This window comes from Castor canadensis, chromosome X (genome assembly GCF_047511655.1).
Source record: "Castor canadensis chromosome X, mCasCan1.hap1v2, whole genome shotgun sequence".
Lineage (NCBI taxonomy): Eukaryota > Metazoa > Chordata > Mammalia > Rodentia > Castoridae > Castor > Castor canadensis.
In genome coordinates this window covers 36,185,630-36,211,706 of record NC_133405.1, presented here as the reverse complement: position 1 = coordinate 36,211,706, position 26,077 = coordinate 36,185,630, and the positions used below count along the sequence as shown (strand labels likewise).

General features: G+C 37.0%; 1 long non-coding RNA gene across 3 annotated transcripts in view; it reads left to right on the top strand.

The window, feature by feature from the left end:
* The window catches only part of LOC141419706 (uncharacterized), a 108,329-nt gene extending 89,032 nt beyond the window's left edge, over positions 1-19,297 (top strand). For all 3 annotated transcript variants that reach the window (XR_012444327.1, XR_012444325.1, XR_012444326.1), the window contains exon 7: positions 16,604-19,297. This is a non-coding gene — a long non-coding RNA (uncharacterized lncRNA). The remainder of the gene's footprint in view (positions 1-16,603) is intronic.
* Positions 19,298-26,077: the final 6,780 nt, after the last annotated feature.

Below are 26,077 nucleotides of genomic sequence, written 5' to 3'. Positions count from 1 at the left end.
ACTTTCATTTGCAGTTTTTAGAATTTATGTGTTTTTTCTCCTTTTATCATTTTTACATTTACTTACATGTGTATAGATTGTTTGTGCCACCCCCCCAAGAATTTATGTGTTTTGAACCATACATTGAATTGTACATCTTTTTCTGGCTTCTTTCATTGAGCACAGTGACTTACACATTCACCCATGTTGTTACATATGTCAATAGTCTATTCCTTTTTTGACTGAGTAGTATTTCAACCTGTATGGTTATAAAGGTTGAATATCCCTTATTTGAAATGCTTGGAACAAAAAGTGTTTTCAATTTCAGAGGTTTTTTGGATTTTAGAATACTTTCATACATATAATGAGATATATTGGAGAAGGGGACCTAAGTCTAAACAAAATTTATGCTTCATATGTATTTCTCTTTTTGGTGGCACTGGGCTTTGAACTCCAGGCCTCTTGCTCGGCAGGCACTCTGCCACTTGAACCTTGTCCCCAGCCCTTTATGCTGTAGTTCTTTTTGAGATAAGGCCTCATGCTTTTGCCCAGGCTGGCCTGGATCTCAAGTCTCCTATTTATGGCTCCCACATAGCTAGGATGACAGGTGCACACCACCACTCCCAGCTTATTTGTGGGATCTCACTAAGTTTTTGTCTGGGCTGGTCTTGAACCAAAATCCTCTCAATCTTCACCTTCTGAGTAGACAGAATTACAGCATGAGGCACTGTGCCGAATTTATTTCATGTATATCTTATACACACATAGCCTGAAGGTAATTATGAGAGTGAGGTGTGAAATTTTCCACTCATGGAATCATTCAGTGCTCAAAAAGTTTCAAATTTTGGAGCATTTCAGATTTCAGATTATGGATACTCAATCTGTATCACAATTTGTTTATTCATTCATCTCTTGGTGAACATTTGAGTTGGTTTCAACTTTTACATATTGCAAATAATGCTTCATACACAAGAGTTTCTATAGATGCATACCTTCTTTTCAGAGGTGAGGATCAAATCTAGGGCCTCACACATACTAGACAAGTTCTTTTCCACTCAGCTATATCCCCAGATCATATGCTTTATTTTATTCTGGGTAAATAACTCAGAGAAGAATAAGTGAATCATTTCATAGGTATATGTTTAATTTTTTAAGCAACCATCAAACTGTTTTACAAAGCTACATTCACATATAAACTGTTTTTAAAACATTTCCATTCCTGCTAGCTCCTGTGAGTTTCAGTTGATTGACATTGTTAGTAACATTTTTATGGCCATTCTTTTTCAATTTAAACCATTCTAATTGGTGTGGTATTTCATTGTGATCTTAACTTATATCTCTCTAATGACCAATGACCTCTTTTCATGTGCTTATGTGCCAAATGTATTTCTTCTTTGGTTAAGTGTCTGTTCAAATCTTTTGTCAATTTTGTATCGATTGGGCTTATTTTCTTATTAAATTTTTAGAGTACTTTATATCTTCTCAGTGCAAGTTTTTCATCAACTATATGCTTTGCAAATATTTTCTACCAGTCTATGAATTGTTTTTTCATTGTCCTGTCTTTTAAAGAGCAAAAGTGTTTTTAATTTTCATGAAGTCCAATTTATCAATTTGTTTTTAATGAATTTCACTTTCGGTATCATATCTAAGAAATCATTGCCTAACCCAAGATCATAATTTTATTTCTCTTAAATGTTCATCAAGGATTTTTATAGTTTTAGTTTTTTTAAAGGGAATCCTTTCTGATAGTTTTAGCTTTTATATTCATATCTATGTTCTATTTTGTGTTAATTTTGTTTATGGCACAAGGTATGAATCCAATTTTTTGCATATGTATATCTAGTAGTTGCAGTACCACTTATTAAAAAGGTTATTTATTCCCAGTAAGTTGTCTTTGTACCTTTGTTTAAAAAAATAGAAGTTTTCTATATTTTTGTGGGTGTATTTCTAGACTCTCTATTCTGTTCCATAAATATACTTGTTTGTTTTGACACCAATACTGCACTCTCTTGAATACAGTGTAGCTTTATAATCAGTATAGAAACCAGAGGTTTATAATAAGTATTAAAATAAGGTAGTGTTAGCCCTCCAAATGTATTCTTTTATCAAAGTTGTTTTGGTTATTCTAGGTCATTTGCATTTCCATTTGAGTTTTAGAATTGACTTGTCAATTTTTACAAAAACATCCTGCTGGAAATTTAAAAGAGATTTTCTTGAAGCCATGAACCAATTTGGGAAAAACCACCATATGAACAATATCGAATCTTCTGACACATGAATCTCTACATCGATTTTCTTTAATTTCTCTCAGCAATGCATTACTGTTTTCAGCATAAAGGACTTACACATCTTTTGCCTGATTTATCCCTAAGTATTAAGATTTTAGATGTTATTGTAAATGGTATTTAAAATTTTCAATTGCAATTGTTCATTTCATGTATAGAGAAGTTAAAATAATTTTTAGATATTAATGATGTAGCCTGCAACTTTGTTAAACTTAGTTCTAAAACCAGGTTTAGATTGCATCTTGTTTTCTACACATGAGCAGTTAAATACAAGCAAAGTGAATTGTACTTCTTCCTTTACAAATTGGTGGTTTTTATTTCCATTTCTTGTCTAGTACAGTAGTCTGGTAGTCTGCGTATTTCAAGTAATTAACCTAACTCCTTTCATCTACATCGTCCAATTTATTGACATAAATTTGCTCATAATATTCCCCTATTTTCCTTTAATATTTGTATAATCTGAACTATTACCTTTTATTTCACTCTTGATATTGGTAATTTTTGTGTTCTCTCTTTCCTGATCTATGTAACTAGAGTTTTATCAATTTTTCTGATTATTTTGTTTTCATTGAATTTCTCCATTGATTATCTTTTTTTCTAGTACATTGGTTTCTGCTTATTCTTACTTTGGAAGTAATTTTATTTCAGTTTTCAATTTCTTAAGCGGAAACTGATATTATTGTTCCAAAATCTTTCTTTTCTCACATATGCATTTGATGCTTTAAATTTCTACTACATACTGCTTTAGTGGCTTCTCACATTTTGATGTCTTGTGTTTTCATTTTTATTCAGTTAAGAATACTTTCCAGTTCTCCTTTTGATTTTTCTTTTGAGTGATGTGTTATTTACAGTGTGTCCTTTAGCTTCCAAATAGTCAGAAATTTTCCAGATAATGTATCTTTTATTAGAATCTGATTTAATTCCATTGACATCAGAACATATGACTTGAATATACCTTTTGTTCTTGGTATTTTGTAGCTTTGTTATTAGTACATACATATTAGAATTGTATGTCCTCTTGATGAATTGACCCCTTTATTATTATTGTCCTGTATAATATTGGTTGCTTTGAAATCTCCTTGTCCGTTCCTAATATAGCCACCTGTCTTTCTGGTATCTGGTGTTAACATTAGTTATCTAGGTCTATTATTAGGTTATTGTGGCTACCATAACAGATTACTAAAATCTTGGTAGCTGAAAAAATAAAAACCAGAAATCTCTTCTCTTACAGTTCTAGAGGCAATAAGTCTGAAATCAAGCCATACTCTTCCCCTGGCTCTAAGGGAGAATATGATCCTTGTCTCTTCCAGCTTCTGGTGTCTGTCAGCATTCTCTGGCATGTGGCTGCATCCTTCTCTCTCTGCTCCATGTTCATATTGCCTTCTGCTATGTGCATCTGTATGTAAATTTTCTCTGTATCTCTCTTACAACAATATACGTGATTACACTGAGGACCCTGCTCAGTAAGCTTCTCCTCTCAGAATCTTTAAATTAATCACACGTTTTGCCACATAAGGTAATATTCAGAGGTTCTGGAGATTAGGACATGGACATAATCGTTGTGGCCACTATTCAGTCCTCTATACAAGGTATATTTTTAATGAATCTGTGTTTTATATTCTATGTATGTTTATCATAAAGAGCATATGCTCGGATCTTGCCTTTTTGTAGTCTAATAGTCTTCCTTTTAAACCAGGATGTGTGATTGACTGGATAATGGACACCCAATGATGTCCACATTCTAATCTCTTGAACCTGTAAATATGTCACCTTACATGGCAAAAGGGACATTACAGATGTGACTAAGTTAAGGATCATGAGATGGAAAGATTACCCTGGATTATCAGTTGATCACAATGTAACCACAAAAGTCTTTTTTATACAAAGGATTTCATTGTGGTATTTCCATACATGCATATAGAGTACTTTAATCAAATTCATCCCCTGTATTACAATTCTCATCCACACTCTCCCTGTTTTAAAACAAATTTTAACAGGTTATATTATTCTATTTTGATACATGAGTATAAAGGACATCAACCATATTCACTTCTCCTTAATCATTTTCTTCACCCTCTGCTTTCCACTGGTCCCCACCCCAAACAGTCCCTGTTCTACATTCCCATCATTCATTTTTTAAGGACTAGGTTCTGTATATGAGAGGGACTGTGCAACATTTGTCTTTCTTAGTCAGGCTTATTTCACTTAACATGATGATGTCTAATTCCATCCACTTTCCTGAAAATGATATAATTTATTTCTTCTTTATTACTGAATAATACTCCACTGTGTGTATATACCACATTTTATTTATCCATCCCTCTGTTGATTGGCAGCTAAGCTGCTATTGTGGGTAGTACGCTTATAACCATGAATGTTCAGGTATTTGAACTTTATGTTGACTTAACATTCCTTCAAATATATGCTCAGTAGTGGTATAGCAGAATCATATGGTTTTTTATTTTTATTTTTAAAGGAATACCCATAGTGGCTGCACTAATTTACATTCCCATCAACAGTCTGTAAGGTACCTTTTACCCTGCATCTGCACCAGCATTTGTTGTTTTCTCTTTTCCTTACATTTTTATTAGCATATAGTAGTTGTACAGGGGGGATTTTCATTGTGACATTTACATGCGTGCTTACAATATATCTTAATTAGATTCACCCCCCATCATTTTACCTCATTCCACTCCCCCTTCTTAGAACAATTTCAACAGTTTTCAATGTTCTATTTTCATACACATATACAAAGTACATCGACAATATTCACCCTCCTTCACCCTCTCTGTTTACCCTCCCTCTCCCACTGATAAGCTTCCCTGGACAGAACCTGCTTTACCTTCCTGTCCTTCATTTTTTTAAGTGTATATTGATTGTTAGAGGGGAGTTAACCTTGGTACTTCACACATGTATATATTGTACTTTAATCAGATTAACCCTTTCTGCTATGTACTCTTTCTCCATTGCCCTATTATTCAACAGCATATGATTCATTATGTTAAACTATCTTCATACATAAATGCATTGTATTTCAATATCATTCATTCTCTTCTCTTTTCCTCTCCTACCTCCTCCCTAGTCCCCTCAGGGACCTACTATTACAATATTACAGTCATGTTCTCTTTCTCACTCTCTCTTGATATGCATGTGTGTATATAAAATCATAAATGTATTTATGTATACATTTATCTTTTAGGTCTAGCTTCCACATATGAGGGAAAACACACAACCCTTGTTCTTCTGAGCCTGGCCTTACTTCGCTTAACATGTTGTTCTACAATTCCATTCGTTTACCTGAAAAGGACATAATTTCATTCTTTATGGCTGAATGATACTCCATTGTATATATATACCATATTTTCTTAATCCACTCATCAGTCATGACAGTGTGGGCTGTTTCCAAAGCTTGGCTATTGTGAACAGTGCTACAATAAACATGGCTGTTTAAGTAGCTGTATTGTATCCTGGCTTACATTCCTTCAGGTATGTGCCCAGGAGTGGTATCGCTGGATTCTGTGGTAGTTCTATTTTTAGTTTTTTGAGGAACCTCCATACTGCTTTTCATAGTGGTTGGACTAATTTAAATTCCCACCAGCAGTGGATAAGTGTTCCTCTCCCCTTTCCCCCTGCTTGTTTGCCAGCATTTTTTGTTATTTGTGTGTGATAGCCATTCTGACTGGCGTGAGGTGAAATCTCAGTGTCATTTTGGTTTGCATTTCCTTTATGACTAAGGATGTTGAACATTCTTTCATGTATTTATTATTCATTTGTACTTCTTTTTAAATCTTTCTATTCATTTATCCCCATTTAATAATTGGATTATTTGTTTTTTTGGTGTTTAATTTTTGGAGCTCTTTATATACTCTGGATGTTAATCCTTTATCTGATGAATAACTGGCAGTGATTTTCTCCCATCCTATAGGTTTTGTTTTGATTCTGGTAATTGTTTCCTTTGCTGTTCAGAAGCTTTTTAATTTGATTAAATCCTGTTTGTCAATTCTTATATCCTGAGCAATGGGGATTCTATTTAGAAAAGCATGACCTATGCCTATATCTTCAAGGGTTGTCACTATGTTTTCTTGCAGCAGTTTCAAAATTTCAGATCTTAAATTAAGATCGTTGATCCATTTACATCAAAGATCCATTTAGGTCCATTTAATGTTTATATGGAGTGAGAGATAGTAGTCTAGCTTCAGTCTTCTACATGTGGATATCCAGTTTTCCCAATACCAGATGTTGAAAAGGCTGACTTTTCTCCAAGGTCGAGTTTTGGTGCCCTTTAAAAAAAAAAAAGTCAGACGGCTATAACTGCATGGGCTTATTTCTGGATCTTCTATTCTATTCCATTGATTTACATGTCTGTTTTTGTGTGAGTACAATGACCCTTTTTTTCACTATGGTTCTGTAGTAAAATTTGAAATCAGGTATTATGATAGATCCAGTGTTGCTGTTTTTGCTCAGGATTGCTTTGGTTATTCAGGGTCATTTTTGTATTTCCAAATGAATTTTAAGATTGATTTTTCTAACTGTGAAAAAAACATTTTAATTTTTATGGGGGTTGCAATGAATCTATAGGCTGCTTTCAGTAATACAGCCATTTTTACAATATTGATTCTGGTGATCCATGAGCATGGGCATTCTTTTCATTTTCTAGTGTCATCTTTACTTTCTTTGGTATTTTATAGTTTTCCTTATAGAGGTCTTTCACCTCCTTAGTTAGGCTTTTCCCTAGGCATTTAATTTTTTGTGGCTATTACATGTGGGATTGTTTCCATGATTTCTTTCTCAGCATGTTCATTGTTGGTCTGTGCAAAAGCTACTGATTTTTATGTGGATTTGGTGTCCGGCAACTTTGCTTTGGTGGAGTCTTTAGTGTCTTTTAAGTATCAAATCATATCATCTGCAAATAGGGATAATTTGATTTCTTTATTTGTAATCCTTTATTTCTTTCTCTTGCCTTGTTGTGCAGATAAGAATTTTAGCACTATAATGAGTAAGAATAGAGAGAGACACCCTTGTTTGATTCCTGACTTTAGAGGAAATGGTTTTTTTTGTTTCCACTTAGGACAGTGTTGGCTGCAGGTTTATTATATACAGTATACAAAAGTCCTTTTAGTAGGAAGGTGAAAAGACAGAATGAGAAGAAAGAAATGTGATGACGGAACAGAGGTTTGAGTGATGTGGTTTTAATATGGCAGAAGAGACCATGAGCCAAGGAATGCAATTGGCCTCTCAAAGTTAAAGAGGCAAAGAAACAGATTCCTGCTAGAGCCTGTAGGAGGTTGTTGCCCTACTGACATCTTGATTTGATGTACTATAAGATAATAAATTTGTGTTACTTAAAGCCACTAAATTTGTGGTAATTTTTACAGCAGCATTAGAAAACTAACAGAAGGTATTTAGATGATGGTTATCGATATAGTTATGTTTAAGTCATTCATCTTACTATTTGTTTTCAACAAGTTTGGAAAACTTGGGCAAATCTTTCCTCAAATGTTTTTCTGTTCTCTCCCCCGCACTGCTGCACTTTCTCCTTTTTAGGAATTACACATAAACATTTATTAAGTGCTTGAAGTTGTTCCTTAGCTCATCAAATCTCTTCATTTTTTTATAATTATTTTTATCATTTTCTACTTTACTTTGGATAGTCTATTGAAATGTCTTAAAATTCACTAATCTTTTTTCCTAAAATGTCTAATCTACTATTAATCTTATCCATTATGTTTTTATCTTAGATATTGTGACTTTCATGTGTAGAAACTCAGTTTTCATCTTTTTATTGGCTTGCATAACTATATAAAATTTTGACTATTTAGAATATAATTGTATTAATATAGTTACATTTTAATATTCTGGTTTGTTAATATTCTGCCTGTGCTAGTTATAGGTCAGTTTTCATTCATTTATTTTTAAATTACTTATACATAGTTTTATCCTTTTCAAATTTGCTTTTAAGATCTGCTAGGTTAGAGAGGAACATTGCCTTTTCTAGGGCTAATTATTCCCTCTGACTGAGTAATCTATTCAATTCACCATGAACCATGCATGAGGTTTTCCACTTGGCCTTTGGGGACAAGCACAGTTCTAGGTTCTGTGTATATGTTGGGTACTGTTCCTTTTAATCATCTTGTATGGTTCTTTTCGTGACTTTATAAATTCCCACATATATATGCACCTATCAGGATTCTGCCAAATACTCAAGGGTGACCTTCTGCAGCTTTTTGGAGTCCTTTTTCTGTGAAGTGCTCTCCTTTATGACATTCTGTACTGCCCAGTCTAGCTGTTTTGAGCATCCCAGACGCTCAGCTCTGTCTTCTTAATTCAGGGAATCTTCCAAACTTAACCTCCTCTTCCCTGTGCCATATCCAGGAAACTCTCTGAAGCCAATAAGCTGAGATAATCCTTACTTTTTTCTTACCTCACTTATTTCTCTTCTCTCAGGGATCCCTGTTCTTGTTTGTTTCCCACTGCCTGAAACATCATTTCATATGTTTGTTCAATATTCAGTTGTTTCAAGTAGGAAGGTAAATCCAGTCTCTATTATTCTATATTGGCCAGAAATGGGAGTACCTAGTATCAGTTTTTAAATTTAAATTTAAATGAATTAAATAAAATTTAAGATTAACTTCATTTACACTAGCCATATTTCTAAGTACTCAAAAGGCACATGTAGCTAGTACTATTATAGTGGCCAACACAGCCTTATGTGCTAGATAAAAAGTTTCCTTTTTACTTTTTCAGTTATTTAGCTAACAACTATAATTATATAACACAATTAATAAGTATTTGAATTAAATTTTCTTTGTTCAAATAGCTAATGTGGTTTCATTCTTTTCTTTTCCTTTATTGTTGTGCTGGGTTGGGGTACATTGTGGCATTTACAAAGGTTCTTACAATGTATCAAATATATCATACTTGAATTCACTCCCTATACCCCTTTTCTTTAACCCCCCCACCTCCAGCAGAACCTGTTCTGCCCTCCTGTTCTCCAATTTTGTAGAAGAAAAACATAAACAGAAAAACATGATGTTTTGCGAGTTTGTGATAAAGATAGCTACATAGGGAGATTCCGTGTGCTATTTCAATGCATTATGTATTACAACCCCAATTGGTTCATCTCTTCTAATCTTCTTCACTCCTCCCTAGTCCCCTTCCCATGGTGGCCCTGAGCAGTTTAAGATTTCTATATTCATGTGGACATTAGATCAAGGGCAAACACAACAAGGGGATTGGACTATGAGCACATGATAAAAGCGAGAGCACACAAGGGAGGGGTGAGGATAGGTAAGACACCTAAAAAACTAGCTAGCATTTGTTGCCCTTAACGCAGAGAAACTAAAGCAGATACCTTAAAGCAACTGAGGCCAATAGGAAAAGGGGACCAGGAACTAGAGAAAAGGTTAGATCAAAAAGAATTAACCTAGAAGGTAACACCCACACACAGGAAATCAATGTGAGTCAATGCCCTGTATAGCTATCCTTATCTCAACCAGCAAAACCCCTTGTTCCTTCCTATTATTGCTTATACTCTCTCTACAACAAAATTAGAGATAAGGGCAAAATAGTTTCTGCTGGGTATTGAGGGGGGGAGCAGGAGGGGGTGGAGTGGGTGGTAAGGGAGGGGGTGGGGGCAGGGGGGAGAAATGAACCAAGCCTTGTATGCACATATGAATAAAAAAAAAAAAAAAAAAAAAAAAAAAAGATTTCTATATTCATTCCTGTACATAGAGCACATGTACTACATTCAAGTTCTTGGTTTCCTTCCCTTGTCCTATCCCTCCCTTGCATGGCCTCCCCGTAGTGTGACCCACGTCCCATAATACTGCTGCATTTGTTTTAGGTCTATAGTCCACATATGAGAGAGAACATGCGGCTTTTGGCCTTCTGAGCCTGGCTAACTTCACTTAAGATGATGTTCTTCAGTTCCATCCACTTACCTGTGAATGCCAAAATTTCATTCCTCTTTGTGGTTGAATAAAATTCCATTGTGCATAAATACCGCATTTTCTTAATACATTTGTCAGAAGTAGGGCCACATTTTCTTGATCCATTCGTCAGTAGTGGGGCATCTTGGCTGTTTACATAGTTTGGCTATTGTGAATAGTGCTGCAATAAGCATGGCTGTGCAGGTGTCTTCGTTGTAAGCTGACTCACATTCCTTCGGGTATAACCCTAAGGATTGCTGGATTGTATGGCAGGTCTATTTTTAGTTTTTTGAGGAGCCTCCATATTATTTTCCATAGTGGTTGTACTAGCTTACATTCCCACCAGCAGTGTCTGAGGATTCCTTTTTCCCCACATCCTCACCAATATTTGTTGTTTGTTTTCTTGATGGTAACTATTCTAACAGGAGTGAGGTGGAATCTTAATGTGGTTTTGATTTGCATTTCTTTATGGCTAGGGATGGTGTTTTTTAAGCCCTTTGGACATCTTCCTTTTAAAAGGTTCTGTTCAGTTCATTTGCCCATTTCTTATTGGATCATTGATTTTGGGGGAGTTTAGTTTTTTGAGTTCCCTCTATATTCTGGTTTTGAGTCCCTTGTCTGATGTATAGCTGGCAAAGATTTTCTCCCATTCTGAGATTGGCCTCTTCAATTAAGAAACCATTTCTTTGGTTGTGCAAAAGCTTTTTAATTTCATGTAGTCCCATTTGTCCATCTTTTCTCTTAGTTGCTGAGCCAATTGAGTTCCACAGAGGAAGTCATTGCCTGTACCTGTTGCTTCCAGAGTATTCCCTGTTCTTTTGTGTATTAACTGAAAGGTTTTGGGTCTGATATTAAGTTCCTTAATCCACTTTGAGTTGATACTAGTACAGGGCGACAGACATGAATCTAGTTTCAGTTTTCTGAAGGCAGATAACCACTTTTCCCAGCAACATTTGTTGAAGGGGCTGTCTATTCTCCATTGTATATTTTTGGTGACTTTGTCAAAAATAAGGTGTGTATAGTTGTGTGGATTCATATCTGGGTCCTTTATTCTGTTCCACTGGTCTTTTGTGTAGTACCATGCTGTTTTTGTTACTATGGCAATAAAAAACTGTAGTATTCTAATGTGGTTTCTTTCTGTTGATTAGACCCTGGTTGACAAATTCATTCTGGTAGTTTAATTATCAAAGAAGTAGGGTAATAGGCCTTAGAATCCTAATGACAGGAGTTCATCTGTCATATGCTAGCTATATAAGCAAATTACTTAATCTCTCTAATCCTCAGAATATTACTAGGTAAAATGGGCAGCATAATGGCTACTTCTCAGAGTTTATTGTTAAAGTATATGGGAATACCTGGCATATAATATAAATGACATATATATATAAAAAGGAAAGAAATTATAATTTCCTTTTATTTCTTTTTTCCTTTTATTTATTTATGTATGGATGTGCTCTGTGAAATTTGTTTGAAAAAAGAGTTAAATTGCTAAGAAGAGCCTACCTGAAAAATAGCTAAAGCTAAAATTAAAGGGTCTGGGGCATGGCTCAAGTGGTAGAGTGCAAGGCCCTGACTTCAAACCCCAGTACTGCCAAAAAAAAAAAACCCACCTGTTAGGTGTACCTAGCCAAAGACACAATCCCTTCTTTAATGTAGCTACATTGAAAGGCCATGCCCTTGTTCTATTGGAATGACAACAATAACTTGTCTTTTGGGACTAAAGTTAGATATCACTTCCTTTAGCAAGCTGGCCCTTACCCACAAGGCTGGGTTTGATATTCCCCTTGGCTTATGGGGCATCTGGTGCTTACTTCTATCAAGCAGTTGTCATACTAAATTGTACCTCTCCCTTACCTGCCTGGTAAGGGAGAGGTACTTTCCCTGAAAGTATGGAAGGGATCTTGTTTGATTTGTTTACTTGAAGTCAAGCATGTACAGGACTAGTTGCTCGATAAATGTTTGCTAGTTGATTGAAACATATCCCTATATCATGTTTTTGGGCCATTTTCAATAATAGAAAATCTTTATTCTTTAAATGGAGAATGACTTTTGGAAAACAGATATTATTCAGAAGCAAATTGGGCAAATAAGTTGTCCGTCAAGCTAAATAACACCATCTTTATGTTAAAATGAGCCATGAATAATATACTGACTGCTTTTGTTCTATGATTCATAAGCTGGCTCTGAAATAACTCCAAAGAAGGAATATGAAAGATTTTGAGTAATAAGAGCTTCCAGGGTAACATTTTTGAAAGACTACATTTTTTTTTTTTTGGTTGTATTGGCCTTACACTTGCTAGGCAAGCACTCTACTACTTAAGCTATGCCCCCAGCTCTTTTTGCTTTAGTTTGTTTTCTAGATAGTGTCTCATGCATTTTCATGGGCTGGCTTCAGATTGTGATCCTCCTACCTCTGCCTCCCGAGTAGCTGAGAGTATAGATGTGCACGACCATACCCAGCCTGAAAGACTACATTTTAAGCCTCAATATGTATTTGGAAAAATGTCAAATAAACAAATATTTGCCTTGAAAATTGTCAAACATGTACTCTAGGCTTAGAGCATATAACTTGGAGGTTAAGAGTATTGCTCTGGAGCTGAACTGCTTGAGTTCTAATCCTGGCACTGCAACTTACTTAGCTGTATTGTCCTGCATATTACTCAGTATCTCAGTACAGTTGTATAAACACTAAATGCTCTCCACTCAACACTGTGTCCTAAGAATATGAATGTCTATACAACCAGATGCTTAATGTTCAGGGTAGTCCTAAAAACAGAAGACCTGGGAGTAAAATACTAAAATACTTTCAATATTTTTAAATAAGGGAATGGTGTGTGATACTAATGTCTATGAAATTATTCGATGTTGCTTACTTCACTTTAAATAGAAAGAGTCCTGGACAGAGAAGTCATAAACTCCATCATCAAAATGTCTCTCTGTTTGAAAACTTGATTCTAGTTTCAGGAACTAAGATGGAATTATGCTCTCATCCTGAAAGAACTGAATAATCTAGAAGGCCTTTCTATTTTAACAAGATAATTTACAGCTTTACTATGGGTTAAAATTGAATCAACATGTAAGAACAGTATTGTTTAACAAAGATATAACCTATGTATAACCTGTATTTGAGAAGTATATTGCTTCTTTCATTACTGTATTATTTCTTTTACTGTGCAGAAAATATTCTTCAATTAAAATACTGCTTTTCTTTTTTAAGTAGAGTTTCCTTCTCTCAGAAGTAGTTATGAAGATGACAATTTATTTTGCAATTGGTTATTTTGTATGATTCATGAAGAAACACTTTAAAAATAACTTTGTAATAACGACAGAAAACTTTCTTCACGATTGTGATTCATCATAATTATTTTTGAACATTTGGTAAATCCTATTCCTGTGAACTTTTAAGAAGAACTTAAAAACCCTTTCAGAGCCTGGTTAAAGCCCTACTACATGAATTTTGCAAAGGCTTCATTTTGTGAAGAAAATGGGCTTCAGGTAATAAACATATACAAGACATTACAGTTTTATATATATTCCTACATTCTTCTCATCTTTTTAGTTTCTGTTCTGGGAAGTGCAAAGAAGTCAAGCAATTATTTTGGGGAATTAAAGTAGTTATGGGTCCATAACCCTTCCAATGGCATTTTTTGAGCTTCTGGGCCCAAGGGGAAAGTGGGAAATAGGGTGTTGATTTAAGTCTTCTCTTTCACAAGAGAAGAAGGTAAAGTTACAATGATAGTTTTTAAGAAGAGACCTTATTAACATGGAGCCACAGAAACACTTTCTTAAGAAAGGGAGAGATAATATGGTAGTGGTAACAGGGGCAATGTGCTATATTTAGCATTTGTTCCAGGTTTATTTAGTTGCACTGAATTTTCTGCTTCAAGTTCATAATTCTATTTTGGGAATGGAGAAGATACCACTCTGAGTTGTACAGAATGAGCACACAGCTGTCATCTTTCTTTCCCCCCCAAAGGCTATTAACAGATTGTCCTAAAGTGATGGATTTTATTCTGCTGCATGGATCTTGAGCAGAGTAATCATGAAGCATACCAGTTTGGGGAGGAAAATCTGAATTCTGTGCATGTATATAATCACCATCCTTGGTAGACATGAATAATGATGCCTAGGATTTCCAGACTCACCTGGAACCTCCTGAAGTTCTGAAAATTAAAATTTCCCCAACCACAACTACTATAATTCCTGTTGCAGTTTCAGTCTCAACATTAAAAAGAAAAAAAAAATCCAAACATAGACTTCAATGACAATTTAAATTATGTTGTTCTTCCATGAGATCCCAAGACATCCCTCTCTATCCTGTGAGCTTCTTGCCTCCCTACTTCCCCGTGGGTCCCCTTGACCAAGGCACTTTCACTGATGATGCTACCTCTGGACTGTTCAGAGTCTTTCTGTGTTGCAATGATCCTCCCAATTCTCTCCTCTTGAGGCAATGCTCTCACTTCCCAATCACTGCCTCCCCTCCATGGTCTCTCAGTCTTATTAAAATATTCAACAATAGGGATTTGTTCCCTCAAGGGCCTGATTCAGTCTTCTCAAGGAGAAGTAGGCATTTCTCTAGGAGGTTCATGAATCCTCACTTGACATTGTGAAAGGTTATGCATTTGGTGGGGGGTAACCACAGATTTCTTTGAATTCTTAAAGAGGTCAGTATCCTCCAAAAGTTTAAGAAGTAGGGCAGTGTTGATGATACTGAAGTTGATATAGTTTCATTTGAAGCTTATGTATATTTATGTACATTATGTAAAGCAGGCTCTGATAAGACAAAGTGTATTTGGGAGGACCTCACCATATGATATGGACAACTACTTATTTTTCTGCTGTATTTAATACTAGTGACAAAGGGATTTATGCCTTCTATGTCACCCTGTGGTATGGCCAAAATGACTACAAAGACACATATCTTTTATTTTTTCTTTATTATTGTGCTGGGTGGCACATATTTTAAAATGTTAACACAAATGCTAAAATGGTGTGGGGAAGCATTAAGTCCACCTAAGTTTAGTGAACATTTTTTTTTGGCAGTACTGGGGTTTGAACTCAGGGCCTCATGCTTGCTAAGCAGGTTTTCTACCACTTCAACCACTCTGCCAGCCCTTTTTTGTGTTGGGTATTTTCAAGATAGGGCTTGCAAACTATTTGCTCACACTGGTTTCAAATGTGATCCTCCTGGTCTCTGCCTCCTGAGTAGCTAGGATTACAGGCATGAGCTATGGGTGCCCGGCTTTAGTGAACATTTATTGAGCACACACTCTAAGCATGATGCTAGGTGATAGATGATAGAGAGATAAATAAAATCCTATAAGGTCTGAACCTTCCAGAATCTGAAAATCTCTGGGATGGGGAAATAGACACACACACACACACACACACACACACACACACACACACACACACACACATAAAATAGTATTAACATAAGACAGACTGTGAGATGTATTACTGTATGATATGGGAGAAGTCATTAATGCTAACTAGAAAGCACCTAAGAAGCCCTAACTAAAAGTAGAAATAAGAGCCTGGTGCCAGTGGCTCATGCCTGTAATCCTAACTTCTCAGAAGGCAGCGATCAGGAGGATAGAGGTTCGAAGTCAGCCCCAGGTAAATAGTTCCATGATCTTGTCTCAAAAAAAACCCATCACAACAACAACAAAAAAAGGGTTGGCGGAGTATTTCAAGCGGTAAGAGTGCCTGCCTAGCAAGTATGAAGCCCTGAGTTCAAACCCCAGAGCTGTCAAAAAAAAAAAGAGTGCCAGTAGCTCACACCTATAATCCTAGCTACTCAGGAGGTAGGAGAATTGCAATTCCAAGCCAGCCAGGGCAAATAGTTTGTGAGACCCGATCTCAAAAAACCCTCCACAAAAATAGGGCTGGTGGAGTGGCTCAAGGTGAAGACCATGAGTTCAAGGCCCAGTACAGCAAAAAAAAAAAAAAAAAACAAAGGCCACGGGCCACTGACCTTCAAACTCCTGGGCTCTTCTCCTTCTCTGATCTTTCTTCCTGTACAGCTACACTCTTCATCCTATTTTTCCCAATGGATAAAGAGATTAGACCCATTTAACTTGTAAGTTTTTTCTTTATTGGAAAGTACTTCAGACCTACAAACTGGTACATAATACACTGTTATAACTACTCATGTGCCTACTGTCCAGCTTAAGAAATAAAGTATTACACTACAGTTGAAATCCTCTGTGTATCCACACATTAGATTTCTCCTCTTTTAGTAGCCCCTCTGCTTTCACTAGCAGCTTTCAAAGATGACCCTCCATGATACCACCTTCTGGTATTCATACGTCATGTAATCCCCTCCCCTTGAATATAGGCTGTACTTAGTGACTTTATTCTAATGAGTAGAATATGATTAAAGTGATGGAATATTGTTTCTGTTATTAGGTTATAAAAGATTATGATTTCCATCCTACTGGAATTCTCACATGCTTACTCTGGTGAAGCCAACTGCCATGCTTGAAAGGTTCTATGGGAAGGCCTACATGGCAAGGAATTAAGGAAGGCCTCAAGCCACTAGCTTGTGAAGAACTGAGTCCTTCGTCCAACAGCTCACAAAGAACTGAGTCCTGACAACAACCACGTGAGTGAGCTTAGATAAAGATCCTCCCTGACAGTCTTCAGATGACACTGCATCTCCAGCTGACACCTGATTGCAGCCCTGTGAGAAGCCCTGAAGCAGAAGACACAGAAAGCCCTGTCTGGATTTGTGAAAATATATGTTTTAAGCTGCTGAGCTTTGGGATCATTTGCTAATTTGTGATGCAACATGATAATTCACCTTCCAAGATGTAACCACTGTCTTCACCGTGCTGTTTATCATTCCCATGCATATCTTTATATAAAGACACACACACATGTATATGTATGTATGTATGTGTACATGAGAAACACATCCTATACTTGTATGCATCATTCCCATTCATATATATATATATATATATATATATAGTGTCCTTCTGGACACTATATTCATTTTTCCACTTCCACCACTTAGTATTTGCTTTTCCAAGAAGACTTTCTCTGTCTCAGCCACTATGAGTTCTAGTCTCCTCCTCAGCCCAGTCTTTGGTATTCTGTTCCGTTTACTTTCAAGAGTCCCAAGCCAGTGAATTAAGTCTGATCTTGCCTTAAATGAGGCTCACTTCTTCAAACTCTGAACTGAAATCTGGTCATAGACTCTTCAACATTGCATAAGCCTATAGGCTTACCTGGGCCATCACTTTGGTTTTCTTTGATAGTGATTCTTTCTTGATCAGTGTGTATCTTAACATTTATCTGTGGACCTTGTTAAAACATGATTGTGATTCACTAAATCCACAGGAGGCCTGAGATTATGCATTTCAACAGCACTTTTAGGTGTTGCTGATGCTGTTGACACATAAGCTACATATTCAGTAGTATGTTTTCGGAAGCTAAGCATTTATATCTCTTTTTATAAAAATTGATTTAACTTTAACCACTTATATTGAACAGAAATACAACTTAAAATAGGCTTGCCCAATGATTGAATGTGATAGCTTTCAGAGAAGGTAAGTTGGACCAAAAACACAAATAATGTAAGGAAAAACTTTACTCGGTGTTTTTCTTTGCCTAAAGCAAGCCAAAGGAAGAAAATAATAGATTGAAGTGGAAATGTAATGGAAGAGATAATAGAGAAAATCAATGAAAACAAAACCTGGTTCTTTGAAAATATCCACAACATGTCAAACCTTTGGCTAGGTAGACCAAGGAAAAAATTTGAGAGAAGACTCAAATAACCAGAATTAGAAAGAAGGAACATTATTTCTTACCTTATATAAATAAAATGGAATACTATGAACAATTGTGTGCCAATACTTAGATGAAATGTGCACATTCTTAGAAAGATGCAAACTACTGAAACAGAGTCAAGGAGAAAATGAATATGAATACTCCTACAACAAATAAAGAGATTGAATTAGCACAGGTTAATCATCCCCAACCCAAAAATCTGAAATCCAAAATGGTATAAAACCCAAAACTTTTTCAGCACTGTCATGGTGCCACAAATGGAAAGTTCCACACCATGAAACTTTGTTCCATGTACAAAATCATTAAAATATTATATAAAATTTCCCTCCTGTTATGTGTAGAAGGTATATCTGAAACATAGATGTAGTTCATGTTTAGACTTGGGTCTCATCCCCAAGATATCTCATTATGTATTTGCAAATATTTCAAAGTCCAAAAATTGTGACATCCAAAACACTTCTGGTCCTAAGCATTTCCAACAATGGGTACTTAACTGTAATTTTTTTAAATTCCCACAGACAAAACCTCAGGCTCAGATGGTTCACCACTGAATCCTAACACATATTTAAGGAACTAACACTAATTGTTTACAAACTTTCTCTAAAATAGAAGAGGATGAAGCATTTCCCAACTCATTAAAGGAGGTAATACTGACCTCCATCTGGATAAGGAAGAAAAAAATAAAACCGTCCCTAGTCACAGATGACATGCTTTCGTGTATATAAAATCCCAAGGAAGCTACAAAAAACCTTATAGCTAATAAACAAGTTCATCAAGGTTGCAGGACATAAGATCAATTCATAAAAATTAATTATATAACTGTATATAATGAACAACTGGAAATGAGATTAAGAGAAACAGTTCCATTTACAATAGCATCAAAAAGAATAAAATACTTAGGAATAAATATAAGAAAAGGAGTGTAAAATTTGTATTTTGAAAACTACAAGTCTCTGTTGAAAGAAATTTAAAAAGTCTGAGTGAATGAAACTATGTCTCATGTTCATGGATGGGAAGACTTAATATTACTAAGATGGTAATTATTCTTAAAGTGATCTAAGATTCAATGTACTCATGTATGAAAATGGAAAAATGAGACCCGCTGAAACTATTCTAAGAAGGGAGGAGGAGGGATAAAAGAGAATGATGGAGGGGGTGAATGTAACTAAGATATATTATAAGCACTTTTGTAAATGTCACAATGTGCCCCCAGCACAATAATATAATAAAAGTAAAGTTAAAAAAGAATTCCAGCTAGCTTTACTTTAAAAATTGGTAAGACAATTCTAAAATGTATGTGGAACTTCAAGTGACTCAGAATAGCTAAGACAATCTTGAAAAAGAACAAGGTGGACATGAAGGTGCAAACCTATAATCCAAGTACTCAGAAGGCTGAGGCAGAAGACTCATGAGTTTGACTCCAGCCTTGGCCACATATTGAGACCCTGTCTCAAAACAAGCAAACAAAAAAAAGTAAGGACTCATATTTCCTGACTTTTTTAAAATTTATGACAACAGTAATCAGGACTGTGACGCTGGCATAAGGATAAACTTATACACCAATGCAGTACAATTGAGAGTCTAGAAATAAAACCATATGTCTATACTCAACTAAACCAAGGAAAGAACTACACTGAGGAAAGAACAGACTGTGCTGAAACAACTGTACAGCCACATGTTGGAGCATGTCCCACACCATATACAAAAATTAACTCAAATGGATCAAAACCCGAAATGTAAGTACAAAACCTATAAATATAAAATTCTTACCAAAAACAAAGGGTAAGTGCTCATGACTTCAGATTTGGAAAATAATTGTTATTTATGACACCAAAAGGATGAGCAGCAATGGAAAAAATAAATTGGACCTCCTCAAAATTGAAAACTTTATGTTTCAAAGGACACCATCAGTAAAGTGAAAAGATGGTGCATACAGTAGGAGAAAATACCAACCACTTTTTTTTAGTCCCCTTCTTACAGTGATTTCAACAGGTTTAAAAATTCCATATTCATTCTTGTATAGAAAGTACATCAACCCTATCATTAATATAAGGAAAGGTCGACTATAAAAAGAACACTTAGAACTCAATAATAAAAAGATAACCTAATTAAAATAGGCAAAGGGTCTCAATAAGCACTTCCTCAGGGAAGATACTGAAATGGACAATAAGTACGTGAAGAGTTTCTCAACATCATCAAGGAAATGTAAATCAAAACTACAGTGAGACACACCTTCATACCCATTTAAAAGTCAGATAACAAGTACGGGCAAGGATGTGAAGGAACTGGAGCCCTCATACACTGCTGGTGGGAAAAGTCTGGCAGTGCCTGAAAAGTTTAAAAAGTTCCCATATGAGCCAACAATCCAGCAACTCCCCTCATAAGTATGGGTCCAAGAATAAGGAAAATATATATCCATGCAAAAAACATGTACAAAATTTGCAGTTGAGTGTTTACAGAAGCATCATTCATAGTAACCAAAAAGTGTAAACAATCCTAATGTCCATCAACTAATGAATGTATAAGCAAAATGTGCTCTATTCATAGTGGAATATTACATGGTCATAGAAAGGAATAAAGTACTGATACATGCTACAACATGGATGAGCCTTGAAAACATGCTGAGTGGAACAAACTAGTTACAAAGACCATATATTAGATGATTCAATTTATTTGAAATGTCCAGCACAGGGAAATCTATAGAGACAGAAAGTAAGTGAGTCATTGCTGAGGGCTGGGGGGGAATGGGGAATAGAGAGATGATAGCAAAGGGCCAGGGAATTTCCTTCCAAGGTGATGAAAATGTTCTAAAATTTGTTACAGTTGTATGTGTCTGTGAGTGTACCAAAACCATCAAATTTCACATTTGAATGGGTGATCCATAGAGCATGTGAATTACAGGTCCATAAATCTTATGTTGGGGCATTCATAGGGCTTTTTTTCTATCTCTTTGGGGTCACTATCCTTTGTTGCCTATTGTCTAGTGACTTAAGAACTCTTGTTGTTGAGAACTTGAGAAAAGGTCTTTGCAGCTCAGGCTGGCCTCAAGCTCATGATCCTCCTGCCTCAGTACTGGGGAATTGAACCCAGGGCCTTGTCCATGTTAGGCAAGCACTCTAACATAAGCCACACTCCCAGCCCTTTTAGTTTTTATTTTGTTTTTGAGACAAGGTCTTAATTATTACTTTGCCTAGGATGGCCTCAAATTTGTGATCCTCCTTGCCCAACTAGCTGGAACTACAGCTGTGTGTCACCATGCGCAGCTTAAAAGTAAATGTCTGACTTGAAACTCTCTGAAAGACTCAGATCAGTCCTCTCTTTCCTCTCAGTTAGCAAGTGGTATATGCACACCTACGTGCAGTATCTTTTGGGAAGTCATTCCTGGGGAAAGAGAAGCAGGTGCCACCATCTCTGGCAACAAAGGGCTTACCATCTGTTTGGGAGAAAATACTATACATGAAACATCTCTCTGATTCAAATGACTCAAGCATGTTTACCCGCAATGTGATGACTCACTGGGCTGTGCAGCCAAGAGAGTCAGGAGGGGTCACAGTGGGGATGGGGTTTTTCTTAGGAAAAGCTTCCCAGAGAAGGCAGCTTTGGAAGATAAGCAGCATCCCTCGAATGGGTGGCAGTAAAGGCAGGACACCATCTCCTCAGGCCTGCATTAACATGTACACAAGTCCTCAAAGGGTCCTTGGCTGTATAGGAAAAAGAGCAATGTTATTCCAGCTGGAAGACAGACCTAGAGAATTTGATGGAAGTCTTGTTGAGAAGACACTGACTAATTGCCACCTCCTTTACCTGCTGCAAAATCAAGTCCTCTCAGGTAAATAGTTTTTATAGGACAAGTGTCTTCACAGGTCATGTCCACTTGAAGCTGCAGGGCTAACACTTAAGACACTAGTAATTCAGTAATTCAGTGAGCGTGTATTGAGCACCTACTATATTTTTGGAGTTATGCTGGGGCCAGGGACCTCACAAGTGTCTAAGATTCATGACTTACCCTAGTTCACAGTCTCAATGAAAAGACAGACCCCCCCCCAGATGATGATGGCATATATCCTTGTGGAAAGGTGCTCTCTCTTCCCACTCCACTCCCTCTGTCAGTCACAGAAGCAGCCAACTCCTTTCTCTTTGCAGACCCATTATTAGAGCCAGGGTGGAACAGGGGAGGGACCCAAGGCCACACAACCTGAAGGGATTTCCATTGAATGTTGGGGATGACAGGGAACACCCCTGGAAGATCAGTCCACGTATCTCCTTTACAGCCTGACTCAAAAGTAACCACACAGAGAAGCCTTCTTTTTCTGCACCTGCCCCAAACCCCAGGCTGTGCTGAATTAGTGATATGTGTGGCCAAGCTTTAGCTCCTCTAGGAAAGTGCAGGCCCTTTAGGGGAAGTGTCTAAGTCTTCCTCAAGTTTGTACCCTCCATAGTACCTGTCACAGGGCTCTGCACAAAGCAGGTGCTTGAAAAATGTTTTTTGATTGAACCAAGGGGCTTTAGACCTGCTATCACCTCAGTGGTGTTTCTCTTCTACCTGCCCAGGGCCTGATTGTCTGCAAAGGACCTCCCGTACCCTTTCTTTTCTTTCTTTGGATGCTCCTATGAGCTTTCTGCCCTTGTGTCCAGGTGTGATTCTTCTGAGATGCTGGGGACATGAGGGATTTCGCCCATCAAGTGAACTCCTGCCTCCACCCCCCACATTCAAGTCAGGAAGTGACTTGGCCCTTGCTGGTCTCTTAGTGACCACCTGTCACCTAGATCACACTGTGGCTACTAATTGAAGAGGCGCAGCCACACAGATGTGCCAGCTCCCTACAGGCAAGGGACGTCAAGGTCCTCAAGCCAAACCCCTCCTGCTGCTCATGGAAACCATGGAAGGGGCAGTGAGCCATTAGAAGTACTGGTCTCTCTCAGGACTACCCCTTGACCCCCATGTATAAAGGAGGTCAGCACACAGGTTCTGTGGCCTGCAGTCCGGCCCCTGGGAGTAAGGTTGCAGGTCAGGGCTCCAACCTTCCTTCTGAGCAGGAACTACAGCTGCAGCAGCTCTGGTTCTACATAAGTTTGCACCACGAAAGGCTCACCTAGCTTTGATAGAATAATACTGCCATTATCTCCTTCTGCACATGCTGGGCCTTGCTGTTCACATAGACAACACTCCATCTCATTGATTCTGTGGGTTTTTTTTTTTAATAAACTGTGACTTTGCCTCCTTGTTCACTTTTCTTCTCTCTGCTGGTTTTATAACTCAGTGTATTTTCCCTCCTTCACAAAATATCTTATTTATACAAGTGCCCCAGATAGAAGCATACCCATGTATCTTCATTGACATTTTCAGTTTGATAACACCATGCTCAGCAATTACAGGGCAGGGACATGCTCCCTGGTGAGCAAACAGAAGAGTTTCATGGGAAATCCCTACAAGAATCCTAGGAGATCAGAAACCTGATTTGCTGAACCAGTGGATAAGAGAGTGTCTATTCAGAGTTTGAAGGTACACTTACTTTAAAAGTTATGGAATTTGAGTTTGTCTTTGTTCTGTTCCTCTGAGTTTTCAGATAGGAATTTGTAAGAAAGAGAGAGAGAGCGAGAGAGAGAGAGAGAGCGAGAGAGAGAGAGAGAGAGAGAGAGACTACTTGTATCCCACAGCTAATTCTTGGCCAAGGCTAGGACTTGGACCCACTCTTTTTGATCCTCAACTTGTTTGTTTGAGCCTCCTTGAGATGGAAGGATTTGCTTACAGTTACTCATTAAACACTAAGTCAAATGGAAGGTGAAAGAATGACTTGAAGGTCAAGGGTTCAAATCCATAGTACACCAATAAGCAATTAAAAATTCAGATAAATCACTTCTGAGGTGATTGTCTTTATAGCATCCACTGGAGAACAGGACTTGAGTTTCTTAAAAGGAGATTTACACATACAGACCTAGAACTCACCTAACAGCATCTTCTTATGAAGTGCATTGGAGACGTCAAGGTGGAAAGCCAGTCATGATCAGAACTTTCCAACCGTAGGACCTTGTTACAGATCACTTCACCTTCCACAATCCCTATTGCTCAGCCTGAATGAAATGATGATAATACTTGGTTCACTTACTCCAAAAGAATCAACTGAGATCATCCACTCAGTCCCGGCATCTGCTCCATTTTACCCTAAATGTCTGGTGAATGCTGGGCTTCTCTCCATCCTCACTATTTTTTCCGAGTTGCATCCTCTTCATTGCATGCACCATGTTGCAGCCAAACAGATCTTTCTAAAAGACAAAGCTAGGCATATCACTCATCTGCTCTAAACCCTTCAATAGCTCCCTGTTATTCTCAGGATAAAAATTCCAACTCACTACCCTGGTCTACAAGGCCCTTTATGGCCTGATATCTGTTGGCCTCTCTAGGCTTATTCCACACCACTCCTTCCTCTTATATTTTAGGCTCTAGCCATAATAAACTAGTAGTTGTTCCCTAAGGCAGCCTCTCTCACTCCCAGCCTTTGTGCTAGCTTCTCATACTACCTAGAACACTCAGCCCCTCCAACTCACCCTTTCCTTCCTTTAACCATGGAGTCCTGCAGAATTCTATGTCCTAACTTCCCACCCAGGAGGCCCTCACCCAGTCTGAGCTGTTCTTCTTCTGTGCTCCCTCCCCCAGCACCCTATGCTTCTGTCTTCTTAGCACTCATCAGCTTTATTAAAACTGCTTTTTAAAAATTTATCCTACTTGGTTCTAGAGCTTGTTGAATGAACAGAGTTTCAGGGTTATGCAAACTTCAACTTACTGTACAACTGTTAAGTATTATGCAATATTGTGTTCAGATTGGTTACTTAGTATTACTGGCCTATCCACCCATTTGATAATAACTAATATTTCAGTTACAACATTTTGGTTCCTTCTTAAGCCAGTACTAAGTAAAGGCTACCACTTAATAAACTGGGCTGGGCTCTGAGGTAAGATTTTATGTATCTCATTTACTCATCATCATGGCAGTCTTATAAAGTAGATTCTATTATAAGCACAATCTCTATTATTTTTCAGATAAAAAAACTGAGGTGAGCTGAAAGAGTAGGTAGCTTCCCCAATGTTTCATATCCAAATTTTGAATGCAGATATTTTGAGTGCAAAATCCAAGTTCTGCAAAGGTCTTCAGAGAAGAAAACTATCAATAGAGTGAAAAGGCAACCTACAGGAGAAAATATTTGCTAGTTATGTATCAGACAAGGATGGAAATTAAAGAATATAGAGAGAACTCCTAAAACTCAACAATATTTTTTAAAAGCAATGTGATTAAAAATGGACATGTGACTTGAATAGATATTTTCCTAAAGAAGATATACAAATGACCAAAAAGCTCATGAAAATATGCTGAACGTCATTAATTATTAGTAAAATGCAAACCAAATGAGATCTCACTTTACACCCATTAGGATGGTTACTATTTAAGAAAAGGACAGAAAATAACAAATGTTGGCAAGGATATGGAGAAACTGGAACCCTTGTGCATTGCTAGCAGTAATGTAAAATGGTACAACTACAGAATCATTAAAAATACAGAAAGACCATATGGCCCAGCAATTCCATGTGAGTATATACCCCAAAGCATCGAAAGCAGCTCATCAGGGAGGCACTTGTACACCTGTGCTTACAGAAGCACTATGCACAATAGCCAAAAAGTGAAGCAACCTAGGTGTCCACTAATGGATGACTAGATAAACAAATGTGTTATACAATGGAATATCATCCAGCCTTAAAAAGAAAGGAAATTCTGACACATGCTACTGCATTAATGAAACCTATGCTAAGTGAAATAAGCTGGTCATAAAAAGCACAATAGAATATGCAGTTACTTATTTAAGTTACCTTGAGTAATCCAGCTGATACAGACAGAAAGTAGAGTGCTGGTACCAGCAACCTGGGGGAAGAGGAATAAGAAGCTAGTGTTGAAAGGGTATATGCAGTATTTTGGCTTTAAAGGTGAAAAAAGTTCTAGAGATGGATTGTAGCAGTGTTTTCACAACAGTGTGAATGTACTTAATGCCACCGAGCCATGAACTTAAAGTGGTTAAAAGGGAAAATTTTTAAATGTA